General features: G+C 43.6%; 1 protein-coding gene and 1 pseudogene across 1 annotated transcript in view; one reads left to right on the forward strand and one right to left on the reverse strand.

The window, feature by feature from the left end:
- LOC130298199 (oocyte zinc finger protein XlCOF7.1-like) overlaps positions 1 to 13,554 on the reverse strand; it is a 177,927-nt gene that overhangs the window by 60,193 nt on the left and 104,180 nt on the right.
- The window catches only part of LOC130298200 (oocyte zinc finger protein XlCOF22-like), a 40,161-nt pseudogene continuing 26,728 nt past the window's right edge, over positions 122 to 13,554 (forward strand).

A 13,554-nucleotide genomic window follows, 5' to 3' on the forward strand; every position in this document is an offset into this window, starting at 1 on the left:
GAGGGGGTGTGGCTGTGACATCACGAGGGGGTGTGGCTGTGACATCACGAGGGGGTGTGGCTGTGACATCACGAGGGGGTGTGGCTGTGACATCACGAGGGGGTGTGGCTGTGACATCACGAGGGTGTGTGGCTGTGATGTGACACAATGAACCCCTATAAAGGTGACTCCGCCCCCAGACATCTTCTCCTCTCTCTGGGGGAGGGGTCAGACATTGATCTATAGATAAAATATAGTAAAATGATACATTAACCCTTCATCTCCCACATCCTATAAATCTTCCCATCTCCTCCGGCTCTGGTGTCCAAGGTGATAGATTAGTCGCCATCCATGAGTCTCATGATAGATTCTACCAGACGTGGCCCCCGTGGATGTGATTCCAGGATCCTGTGGAGTCGCCGTCCTGTTGTGTCCTCCAGCGTGTTCTCTGCTATATTGCTGGGTCATGTGATTGGTCGTCCATTCCCGCCTTATGCTCCTCCCCCCCCTTGTTTCCCTTCACCCTCTATCCTCCCTTTTCCTTCTCTTTTCTTTACGTTTACCTTCTTGTCTTTCTTTTCGTGTTCTCGGTGTTTGTTGTTCTGTATTTGATTCTTTGCCGCCAAAGATTCTGAAAGATTTTCTGGTAAATTTCCGAGGACGTCATCATAGAGGAGAACTCATCCGAAATCATTGTGACCATAATGTCTCCTCAGATGTTTCCCCAGATTATCTCCAGGAAATGGATTTTATTTCTCCATAGAATCTGGTGCGGTTTATCATCGTCTCCTCTTCTTCCCTTCAGGTTTCTCCAATCCAGGATCCTCTGCTGATATCTTCTATATAAGAGAATTCTCCTGGATGACCCATCAACCATGGAGAGAGACAGGAACAAGATGGCCGACAGGATCATAAACCTCACCCTACAGATACTCTTCCGGCTTACTGGAGAGGTGAGGGATTCTGGGAGTGATGTCACATGACCTCATTCTTATCTATGTAATAACAGATGGATATGACTGGAGAGGTGAGGGATTCTGGGAGTGATGTCACATGACCTCATACTTATCTATGTAATAACAGATGGATATGACTGGAGAGGTGAGGGATTCTGGGAGTGATGTCACATGACCTCATTCTTATCTATGTAATAACAGATGGATATGACTGGAGAGGTGAGGGATTCTGGGAGTGATGTCACATGACCTCATTCTTATCTATGTAATAACAGATGGATATGACTGGAGAGGTGAGGGATTCTGGGAGTGATGTCACATGACCTCATTCTTATCTATGTAATAACAGATGGATATGACTGGAGAGGTGAGGGATTCTGGGAGTGATATCACGAGACCTCATTCTTATCTATGGAATAACAGATGGATATTACTGGAGAGGTGAGGGATTCTGGGAGTGATGTCACATGACCTCATTCTTATCTATGGAATAACAGATGGATATTACTGGAGAGGTGAGGGATTCTGGGAGTGATGTCACATGACCTCATTCTTATCTATGTAATAACAGATGGATATGACTGGAGAGGTGAGACTTTCTGGGAGTGATGTCACATGACCTCATTCTTATCTATGGAATAACAGATGGAAATGACTGGAGAGGTGAGGGATTCTGGGAGTGATGTCACATGACCTCATTCTTATCTATGTAATAACAGATGGATATGACTGGAGAGGTGAGGGATTCTGGGAATGTATGTAGTGATATTAATGTGTCTCTCCATACACAGGATTACACAGTAGTGAAGAAGTCCTCTAGTGGGCGCTGTCGGGCCCCTGTGTGTGAAGGATGGGGAAGAACCCTGAGCCCAATCCCGGGGCCCCCACCTCACTCCCTTATACATGAGGAAATGGATGAACAGAAGATCAGAGAACTCATCAACAAGATGATGGAGCTGCTGACTGGAGAGGTGACCCTGCTGGAACATTATACAGTAATGGAGGGGTCTGGTGATGACTGGAGAGGTGACCCTGCTGGGACATTATACAGTAATGGAGGGGTCTGGTGATGACTGGAGAGGTGTCACTGCTGGGACATTATACAGTAATGGAGGGGTCTGGTGATGACTGGAGAGGTGACACTGCTGGGACATTATACAGTAATGGAGGGGTCTGGTGATGACTGGAGAGGTGACACTGCTGGGACATTATACAGTAATGGAGGGGTCTGGTGATGACTGGAGAGGTGACACTGCTGGGACATTATACAGTAATGGAGGGGTCTGGTGATGACTGGAGAGGTGACACTGCTGGGACATTATACAGTAATGGAGGGGTCTGGTGATGACTGGAGAGGTGACACTGCTGGGACATTATACAGTAATGGAGGGGTCTGGTGATGACTGGAGAGGTGACACTGCTGGGACATTATACAGTAATGGAGGGGTCTGGTGATGACTGGAGAGGTGACACTGCTGGGACATTATACAGTAATGGAGGGGTCTGGTGATGACTGGAGAGGTGACACTGCTGGGACATTATACAGTAATGGAGGGGTCTGGTGATGACTGGAGAGGTGACACTGCTGGGACATTATACAGTAATGGAGGGTTCTGGTGATGACTGGAGAGGTGACACTGCTGGGACATTATACAGTAATGGAGGGGTCTGGTGATGACTGGAGAGGTGACACTGCTGGGACATTATACAGTAATGGAGGGGTCTGGTGATGACTGGAGAGGTGACACTGCTGGGACATTATACAGTAATGGAGGGGTCTGGTGATGACTGGAGAGGTGACACTGCTAGGACATTATACAGTAATGGAGGGGTCTGGTGATGACTGGAGAGGTGACACTGCTGGGACATTATACAGTAATGGAGGGGTCTGGTGATGACTGGAGAGGTGACACTGCTGGGACATTATACAGTAATGGAGGGGTCTGGTGATGACTGGAGAGGTGACACTGCTGGGACATTATACAGTAATGGAGGGGTCTGGTGATGACTGGAGAGGTGACATTGCTGGGACATTATACAGTAATGGAGGGGTCTGGTGATGACTGGAGAGGTGACACTGCTGGGACATTATACAGTAATGGAGGGGTCTGGTGATGACTGGAGAGGTGACACTGCTGGGACATTATACAGTAATGGAGGGGTCTGGTGATGACTGGAGAGGTGACCCTGCTGGGACATTATACAGTAATGGAGGGGTCTGGTGATGACTGGAGAGGTGACACTGCTGGGACATTATACAGTAATGGAGGGGTCTGGTGATGACTGGAGAGGTGACACTGCTGGGACATTATACAGTAATGGAGGGGTCTGGTGATGACTGGAGAGGTGACACTGCTGGGACATTATACAGTAATGGAGGGGTCTGGTGATGACTGGAGAGGTGACACTGCTGGGAATGCTGGGACATTATACAGTAATGGAGGGGTCTGGTGATGACTAGAGAGGTGACACTGCTGGGAATGCTGGGACATTATACAGTAACACCACTGGAGGGGTCGGGGTGATGACTGTATCATTATGTGTCAGGTTCCTATAAGGTGTCAGGACGTGGCGGTCTATTTCTCCATGGAGGAGTGGGAGTATGTAGAAGGACACAAGGATCAGTACAAGGATCAGGTCATGATGGAGGATCAGCAGCCCCTCACATCACCAGGTAATAGACATGACTATATACACACGTCCTCTCATTATTTGTATGTAAAGAATGAATTCAGTCTCTGTATGTGTTCCCTACAGTCAGATCCAGTAAGAGATCAGCACCAGAGAGGTGTCCCCGTCCTCTTCTTCCACAGGATGATCAGGTAGATGGAGATATTCCCTATGATCTGTAGAAGGGCTGTGAAGCTCTTGTGGTCAGTCCCCTCACCCTCCATGACTCCTCATCTCCTGCTCATCTATAACATCCCACATTACTTCTTCTGTGTGATGACTTTTACAATATTTCTTCCATATCTTATGATTTAGGGAGAAGATCCGAACAATATTAATGCTCCAGAGACAGATGTGAGCAGTGATGAGCAGTGTAAGAAGGACATTCCTACAGGGAGGGATCTGATCTATATTAATGTTAAAGACATAAAGGAAGAAGAGACAGATGTGAGCAGTGATGAGCAGTATAAGGAGGACATTCCTACAGGAAACAATCTAAACTATATTAATGCTACAGACATAATAGTAGAAGAAGAGACAGATGTGAGCGGTGATAAGCAGTATAAGGAGGACATTCCTACAAGTAACCACCCCGGTGAGTAGTAACCACTAAATATAGAGAAGAGTCACAGATTCTACCACCATTCTGTCTTCTGTCAGATTGTTACCTCGGCTTTCAAACCATCCCCCCATGCCTCCTGGTTCCAGATCATCTTTAAAGGGGTACTACGACCCTAAGACATCTCATCGAAAGGATAGGGGATAAGATGCCTGATCACGGGGGTCCCGCTGCTGGGGATCCCCACAATCTTTCATGCAGCACCCTGTTATCATCAGCATGCGGAGCGACCATCGCTTCGGGTCTGATGAATCACGATCTCAGGGCCGGAGTATTGTGATGTCACGGCTCCACGACTTCCTCCACACCCCCTCCCATAGGCTTGCATTGAGGGGGCGGATCGTGATGTCACACAGGGGCGGGGCCGTGACGTCACAATACTCAGGCCCCGTGATCGGGATTCATCAGACCCGGAGCGATGTTCGCTCTGGAGGCTGAAGGTAGCGGGGTGCTGCATGAAAGATTGCAGGGTTTCCCAGCGTCGGGACCCCCGCGATCAGGCATCTTATCCCCTATCCTTTCGATATGAGGTAAGATGTCTTAGGGTCAAAGTACCCCTTTAAGGGTCAAACCAATGCAGCTCAGGTCACCCCCCTTTCTGCGGAGGAGAGGGATTAGAGTAGGAGGTAGGGGCTGTGTCTTTATTGTGGCAAATCGGGCCCTTACCTCTGATCATGCCAATCCTGGCCGGGAAACACTTGGTCCTGTTCCATGCCAGGGACAGCTTTTGGGTGGGCTTTCTTCATCCACAGAGATCCTCAAGGACAAACCTATGAATAAGATTATCCTCTCATGGGCTAATTCCTCTGTGGTCACGCAGATCCTTGTAATCTCCAGTGCCGATGGGTATTTTGATGATGTGTTTGTAGCTTCGGGTCCTCACCTCCTTCCATTGAAGCAATTGATTGAAGACCCTTACACCCCCCTCACCCTGTTCCTGAGACAGTTCCCTTGTCTGTGTTGCTCGGGCCTCAGTCACTTCCAGGACTGGAGACGAGACGTTATGTCCCACCCCCTCGTTACATGGGGGCATTTTGTCACGTCTCCAGTCCACACAGGGGATTTCACCAGGGTACTACAAAGGATGCGCCTGTACCTGTACGCCCTGAGTCCTTTAGAGGTTAAAAATAAATAAAACTTGCTTTTTATTCATTTTTTTATGGTATTAAAAGTGACCAAAAATATACTTGGATTTTTTTTTTGCGCGTACGCCATTGACCGTGCGGTTTAAATAACAAAATATTTTTATATTACGGACATTTACGCACGCGGCGATACCACATATGTTTATATTCATTTTATTTTTTATTTAAATGGGAAAGGGGGGTGATTTAAATTTCTATTTGGGAAGGGGTTAAATCGCATTTATTAACTCTTTTTTTTACCCTTTTTTTTTGCAATGTTATAGCTCCCATAGGGGGATATAACATGCAGTACATTGATTGCCAGCACTGATCAATGCTATGCCATAGCCTTGCATTGATTAGTGTTATCGGATGTCGATTGCTCAAGGTTGGATCTCAGGCTTGGAGCAATCAATCGCTGATCGGAGGCAGGTAAGGGACCCTCCGCTTGCCTCCCAGCGGATCCAGACACTGCGGTGGTCCCGATCAGCCCGACTGAGCTGTTGGGAATACTTTTTTTCACATTTTAGATGGGTTAATACCGGAGATCACCGCGATCGGGGATGTCTGGTATTAGCCCTGGGTGCCGGCTACCGTTAGCCGCTGGGACCGACCCGATATGACATGGGGTCACGCAGTGACCACGCGTTACATCGCGGGAGCAGGACGTACAGGTACGCCCTGCGTCCCCAAGAGGTTAAAGACAGCGTGCGGGGAAGGGAGCAAGTAGGAGGATAAAAAGGTGTATTAGAGCCACGTACAGGAGATACAAAGGTCACAGTAGAATAATAGATACAATAGATACAGGTTAATGTCCTAAGCTGATCTGAGAATTTTTCGTTTTTTTCCATTCCTGGATAACCCCTTTAAAGAGATACTCAGCCCCTAGACATCTTATCCCCTATCCAAAGAATAGGGGATAAGATGTCAGAGCACCGCGGTCCCGCTGCTTGGGACCCTCGGGATCCCCGCTGCGGCACTGCGCTATCATTACAGCACAGAGCGAGTTCGCTCTGCACGTAATGACGGGCAATAAAGGGGCTGGAGCATCATTACATCACAGCTCCGCCCCCGTCATGTCACGGCCCGACCCCTCAATACGAGTCTATGGGAGCGGGCGTGGCGGTCGTCACGCCCCTGCCATAGACTTGCATTAAGGGGGCGGGCCGTGATGTCACGAGGGGCGGAGCCATGACGTCACGCTGCTCAGTCCCCTGTATTGCCCGTCATTACGCACAGAGCGAACTCTCTCTGTGCAGTAATGATAGTGCGGTGCCGCAGCGGCGATCCCCAGGGTCCCCAGCAGCGGGACCGCGGTGCTCTGACATCTTATCCCCTATTCTTTGGATAGGGGATAAGATGTCTAGGGGCGGAGTACCCCTTTAACCCCTTAATGATGAAGGACGTAAATGTACGTCCTGGTGATGTGGTACTTAACGCACCAGGACGTACATTTACGTCCTAAGCATAACCGCGAGCATCGGAGCGATGCCTGGATCATGCGCGGCAGGTCCTGGCTGTTGATCGCAGCCAGGGACCAGCCGGTAATGGTGGATATCTGCGATCCTGCGGATGTCCGCCATTAACCCCTCAGATGCCGATCACGGCATCTGCAGCATCGCGGTCACTTCATTGGATGATCGGATCGCCCGCAGCGCTGCCGCAGCGATCCGATCATCCAGCACGGCAGACGGAGGTCCCCTCACCTGCCTCCGCTGTCTTCCCGGTGTCTTCTGTTCTGATCTGCCGTCCCGCAGACCATAGCAGAAGATGACCGATAACCCTGATCAGTGCTGTGTCCTATACATAGCACTGAACAGTATTAGCAATCGAGTGATTGCTATAAATAGTCCCCTATGGGGACTATTAAAGTGTAAAGATAAAAGTAAAAAAAAAAAGTTAAAAAAATTTGAAAAACCCCCTCCCCCAATAAAAACGTAAATTGCCCCATTTTCCCTATTTCCCTACCCAAAAAGTGTTAAAAAATATTTTATATACATATTTTGTATCACCGCGTGCGTAAATATCTGAACTATTAAAATAAAATGTTAATGATCCCGTACGGTGAGCGGCGTGAACGTAAAAAAAAAAGTCCAAAATAGCTGCTTTTTTATAACATTTTATTAAAAAAAAAATTATAAAAAATTTATTAAAAGTTTTATATAAGGAAATATGGTATCAAGAAAAAGTACAGATCACGGCGCAAAAAAAGAGCCCTCATACCGCCGCTTATACGGAAAAATGAAAAAGTTATGTGTCTTCAAAATAGGGGGATTTTAAACGTACTAATTTGGTTAAAAAGTTTGTGATTTTTTTTTAGCGCAACAGTAATAGAAAAGTGTATAATCAGGGGTATCATTTTAATCGTATTGACCCAAAGAATAAAGAACACATAATTTTTACCGTAAATTGTACGGCGTGAAAACGAAACCTTCCAAAATTAGCAAAATTGCGGTTTTCTTTTTAATTTCCCCACACAAATAGTATTTTTTTGGTTGCGCCATACATTTTATGGTAAAGTGAGTGATGTCATTACAACGGACAACTGGTCACGCAAAAAACAAGTCCTCATACTAGTCTGTGGATGAAAATATAAAAGAGTTAGGATTTTTTGAAGGCGAGGAGGAAAAAACGAAAACGTAAAAATTAAATTTTCTGCGTCCTTAAAGGAGTACTCCGGCGCGCACTTTTTTCATTTCATCCCGTCCGGGCTGCAAAATGAAAGAAAACACACATTCTCTTACCTGCCAACGAGCCCCCGGAGCTCCGGTACACTCCGGTACAGGTGTTCGGTCCCCGGGCTGTATTCTTCTTACTTCCTGTTAGCCCGGCACGTCACATGGAGCTTCAGCCTATCACCGGCCGCAGCGATGTCCCGCCTTGGGGTTAAAGAGGTACTCCGGTGAAAAACTTTTTTTTTTAAATCAACTGGTGCCAGAAAGTTAAACAGATTTGTAAATTACTTCTATTAAAAAATCTTAATCCTTCCTGTACTTATTAGCTGCTGAATACTGCAGAGGAAATTATTTTCCGTTTGAAACAGAGAGCTCTCTGCTGACATCATGGCTACAGTGCTCTCTGCTGACATCATGGCTACAGTGCTCTCTGCTGACATCTCTGTCCATTTTAGGAACTGTCCAGGGTAAAAGGAAATCCCCATAGCAAACATATGCTGCTCTGGATATTTCCTAAAATGGACAGAGATGTCAGCAGAGAGCACTGTGCTCGTGATCAGACAGCTCTGTGTTTCAAAAAGAAAATAATTTCCACTGTAGTATTCAGCAGCTAATAAGTACAGGAAGGATTAAGATTTTTTAATAGAAGTAATTTACAAATCTGTTTAACTTTCTGGCACCAGTTGATTTAAGAAAAAAAGTTTTTCACCGGAGTACCCCTTTAAGGCTTTTCCGAGTAGATTTTGTAGGGTTTATTGTAACGCATGTGTGTTGCGCCAGAATTTCCAACAAAAAAAATCCCAAAAAACGACTAACTCTCCACCTTACTCAGAAAACCCTACAAAGGGGACGTGGCCATCAGGGAAAAATATATATTTTCAAATGAAATCTACAAATTTAGTAAAGTTTCAGCATAAAACGTGGTGAATTTGAGCTCTGGAAAACACAACAACTCAGAGCAATTGTAAGAAGAGGAAAACGTAGGGAAATGGCGAGTATGTGCGTCTGTTACTAATGGGGATCACACTAAGGGCTCGTTCACACGAGAGGATTTATTTGCAGGTTTCCCGCTACTTGTTATAAAGGGGGCGGGCTATCCCCAGGAGATTTTCGGCTGTGGAATTTCTGATGCGGAAAACTCGCCGCAAGCCCCATTGAAGAGCCCATCCCCCTTTCTAACACGAAGCAAGAACCGTGCATATAAATCAGCTCGTGTGAATGAGCCCTAAGTGTGTGCGGCAAGATGGTAAGACGCACTACTAGCTCTGCTATTTTCTATTTTATTTACTGTATTTTTATTAATTAAAAAGTTATTCCTAAAATTTTATATTTTTTACATTTTATTTAATATTTCAACTAATTACATTTTTTTTCTATTAACTTTTTTTTTAATTTTACCAGATTTTTTTTTATTTTATACATTTTTTAAAACTTTTTTCATGTTTAATTTATTTAATTTTTCTGTCATTCCTTTTTTTTTATCTATCCCATTCTATCTATATTAATGTCCCATTATAGTTATGTTAATATTTAACCACAATACATCATCATTTTTTTGTTGATTTTTAAGTTTAATAATTTCACCTTTTTATCCCCACAATCCTAGAGAACTAATTTTCCACTATAAACTACAATACGTCACGTAAAAACAATATCAGAGTCGCTTCAGTCAGTAAAAGCGCCCAAAGGTAATACAACATAGAGAGACACCGGTTACATTTGAAAATGGGTCTTGGTAATTAAAGGGGAACTCCAGTGGAAAACAATTATTATTATTATTTTTTTTAAATCAATTGGCGCCAGAAAATGAAACAGATTTGTAAATTACTTCTATTAAAGTAAATGAATAGTATTTATCAGCTGCTGTATGCTCCACAGAAAGTTATGTAGTTCTTTCCTGTCTGACCACAGTGCTCTCTGCTGACACCTCTGTCCATGTCAGGAACTGTCCAGAGCAGGAGAGGTTTCCTTTAAAGACTTCAAGGAAAGTAATTATAACTATTTGCACAAGTGTGTTTTTTTTTTACATGTACTACAACATTACATAGGGCCTTTAACCCCTTAAGGACTTAGGACGTATGAGTACGTCCTAAGTCCGGTCCCTGTCTATAATGCGGGGTCCCAGCGAGACTCCGCGTCATAGCGGGATGGTCCCGGCGCCTATTCACAGCCGGGACCCGCGGCTAATAGCGGGACCCACGGCCACGCGCTATTAACCCTTCCGATGCATCGAAAGTGAAAGTAAATGCTTCCCGGCTGATCGGGGTCATTGCGATAAAATCGCGATGCCCCGATCAGCTACCCGGAGAGAGGATGGTCCCTACCTTCCTCCGGCGGCGTCCGGGCTCCGATTAATTGCTCCATGTTTGAGTTACAGGCTGGAGCAATCAACCGCCAATTACACAGCTTGTTGCCATACAACGGCAAGGCAACAATCTGTGTATGCAATCAGCCATTGCAAGCTCATAGGTCCCTATAGGAGCTATGAGCTCGCAAAAAAAAAGTGTAAAAAAAAAAGTTAACCCTTTCAGGTATTCCCTTCTGAATTAAAAGTTTAAATCACCCGGCATTTCCTAGTAACAAAATAAAACAGTGTAAATAAAAATAAACATATGTGGTATCACCGCGTGCGGAAATGTCCGAATTATAAAAATATACCACTTTTAAAACCGCCCATTCAATGGCGTACGCGCAAAAAAAATCCAAAGTCCAAAATAGCGCATTTTTGATCACTTTTTATACCACAAAAAAAGGGAATAAAAAGTGATCAAAAAGTCTGATCAGAACAAAAATGGTACAGCTAAAAACTTCAGATAACTGCGCAAAAAATTAGTCCTCATAGCGCCCTGAACGCAGAAAAATAAAAAAAAATAAAAAAGTTCCTGCATGTATTTGATTTTTTTCTGAAGTACGACAAAATCAAACCTATATAAGTTGGGGATCATTTTAACCATATGGACCTACAGAATAATGATAAGGTGTCATTTTTACCGAAATATGCACTGCGTAGAAACGGAAGCCCCCAAAATTTATAAAATGGCATTTTTTCTTCAAGTTTGTCACACAATTGATTTTTTTTCCGTTTTGCCGTGGAATTTTCGGTAAAATCACTAATGTCACTGTAAAGTAGAATTGGTGGTGCAAAAAATGAGCCATAATACAGATTTTTAGGTGCAAAATTGAAAGGGTTATGATTTTTTAAAGGCAAGGAGGAAAAAACGAAAATGCCAAAACGTGAAATCGCTCAGTTCTTAAGGGGTTAAGATGTGAATACCCCTTTAAAGTTATTAAAATCTGTGTTATTCTCTGCAGATTCTTGTACCAGGAGATCAGAGGAGAATCTTATATCTTCAGATTATAAAGCAGATGATGATATCACACAAGATACATATGAAGAACATTCCATTATCCCAGATACACCCTCAGCCCTTCACAGCCAAGATCTGTCATCTCATCCTTATATACAGGTCCTGTCTTCTCATTCATCACAGAAAGGTCACAGAAGGGGTGTTGGACATCAACGAGCTCATACAGGAAGGAAACCATATTCATGCTCAGAATGTGGGAAATGTTTTACTTTTAAATCAGGTCTTGTTCAACATCAAAGAACTCACACAGGAGAGAAGCCATTTTCATGTTCAGTATGTGGGAAATGTTTTATTCAGAAATCAGACCTTGTTGTACATCAAAGAACTCACACAGGGGAGAAGCCATTTTCATGTTCAGAATGTGGGAAATGTTTTACTCGGAAACCAAATCTTATTCAACATAAAAGAACTCACACAGGAGACAAGCCGTTTTCATGTTTAGAATGTGGGAAATGTTTTGCTCAGAAATCCGGTCTTCTTCAGCATCAAAGAACTCACACAGGAGAGAAGTCAATTCAGAGCAATAAATGATGCAGATAACACATCTATATATTCACCATGTACATAGGATATCTGACATTTATACATATATCATATACTGCATCTCCAAACTTGTTACCAATTGTTAATAAAAGTTTTCTCTCTTATATGATTTATTCTTCATCTTTTTTTATTGTGGCAATATGAATATTACTGTTTGGCCCTTTTCACACTTCAGAATTACTCCGTTTTATAAATCTGTTTGAAATTCGTTTAGAAAATGTAAAAAAAAAAGGATGTTCTACGTCTGTTACAGAATCCCATTAAAGTCTATGGGATTTTTCTATGATCCGTTATGACCTGTAATAGTTCGTTATAACTAACGGGATTTAGTGGTGACGGAACATGTGACGGGACTTCCACTCATTATTTTTCTGTTTCAAGAAACGGATAAATTAACGTCCGTTATATTTTAACATTGAGGTCTATGGCTGACGGACGTTACCAAATACATCCGGAAATGTCCGTTATTGTAAGGGACATTGGTTTTACTGAGCATGCTCAGTAAAGCCTTCTCTACCCTGAAGTCACATGGTGTAGTGCTCACACCCCCCTGTTAGGACATCCTAAAGATTACTATGTTATCCCGGATTAAATACATTTATTTCTCTACCTTATATTTTAGCTCCTTTAAAGTACAAAACAATAAAGGGACCACTAAGATAACACATCCTAGAGCGATCATCGCTCCTTAACCCCTTCCCACAAATGGACTTAATAGGACGTCCATTTTTTTCTGTGCGTTCCCGCAAATTGACGTACAATCGCGTCCAGTCACGATCACAGCGCCGCGGGTGTGCGGTGGTGATCAGCGGCGGGGGCGTCGATCTACTTTACAAGTAGAGAATCTGAAATTCAAAAAAAAATGCTAGATTTTAAATTTTTCATGAAATTTTTGGTGTTTTTCACACTAAAATGCAGAATGTATGGACCAAAATTTACCACTAACATTAAAGGGATATTCCAGGAAAAAACTTTTTTTTATATCAACTGGATCCAGAAAGTTGAACTGATTTGTAAATTACTTCTATTAAAAAATCTTAATCCTTTCAATTATTATCAGCTGCTGAAGTTGAGTTGTTTTCTGTCTGGACACAGTGCTCTCTGCTGACACCTCTGCTTGTCTCAGGAACTGCACAGAGTAGAAGGTTTCCTATGGGGATTTGCTTCTAAACTGGGCGGTTCCTGAGACACGTGTCATCAGAGAGCACTTAGACAGAAAATAACTCAACTTCAGCAGCTCATAAGTACTGAAAGGATTAAGATTTTTTAATAGAAGTAATTTACAAATCTGTTTAATTTTCTGGAGCCAGTTGATATATAACAAAAGTTTTTCCTGGATAACCCCTTTAAGTACAACGTGTCATGAAAAACCAATCTGAGATTCCCTTTGATAATTTAACGTTCCCGCAGTTATTACAACATAAAGGGGACAGGACAGGATTATAAATGAGCCTTGGTTGCCATCAGACTGGATTCCCTTCATCAGTTGGTATCCATAGGGGGCGCTCTCTGTGTACACTACTTTCCCTCTCTCACATATGCACCAAGCACATAGCAGGCTGCATTAACTGTCAAAAGCATCAGCCAATCAGAGTGCTGGGCCAGTGCAATATGCAAATG

The sequence above is a fragment of the Hyla sarda genome (assembly GCF_029499605.1).
Source record: "Hyla sarda isolate aHylSar1 chromosome 1 unlocalized genomic scaffold, aHylSar1.hap1 SUPER_1_unloc_4, whole genome shotgun sequence".
Lineage (NCBI taxonomy): Eukaryota > Metazoa > Chordata > Amphibia > Anura > Hylidae > Hyla > Hyla sarda.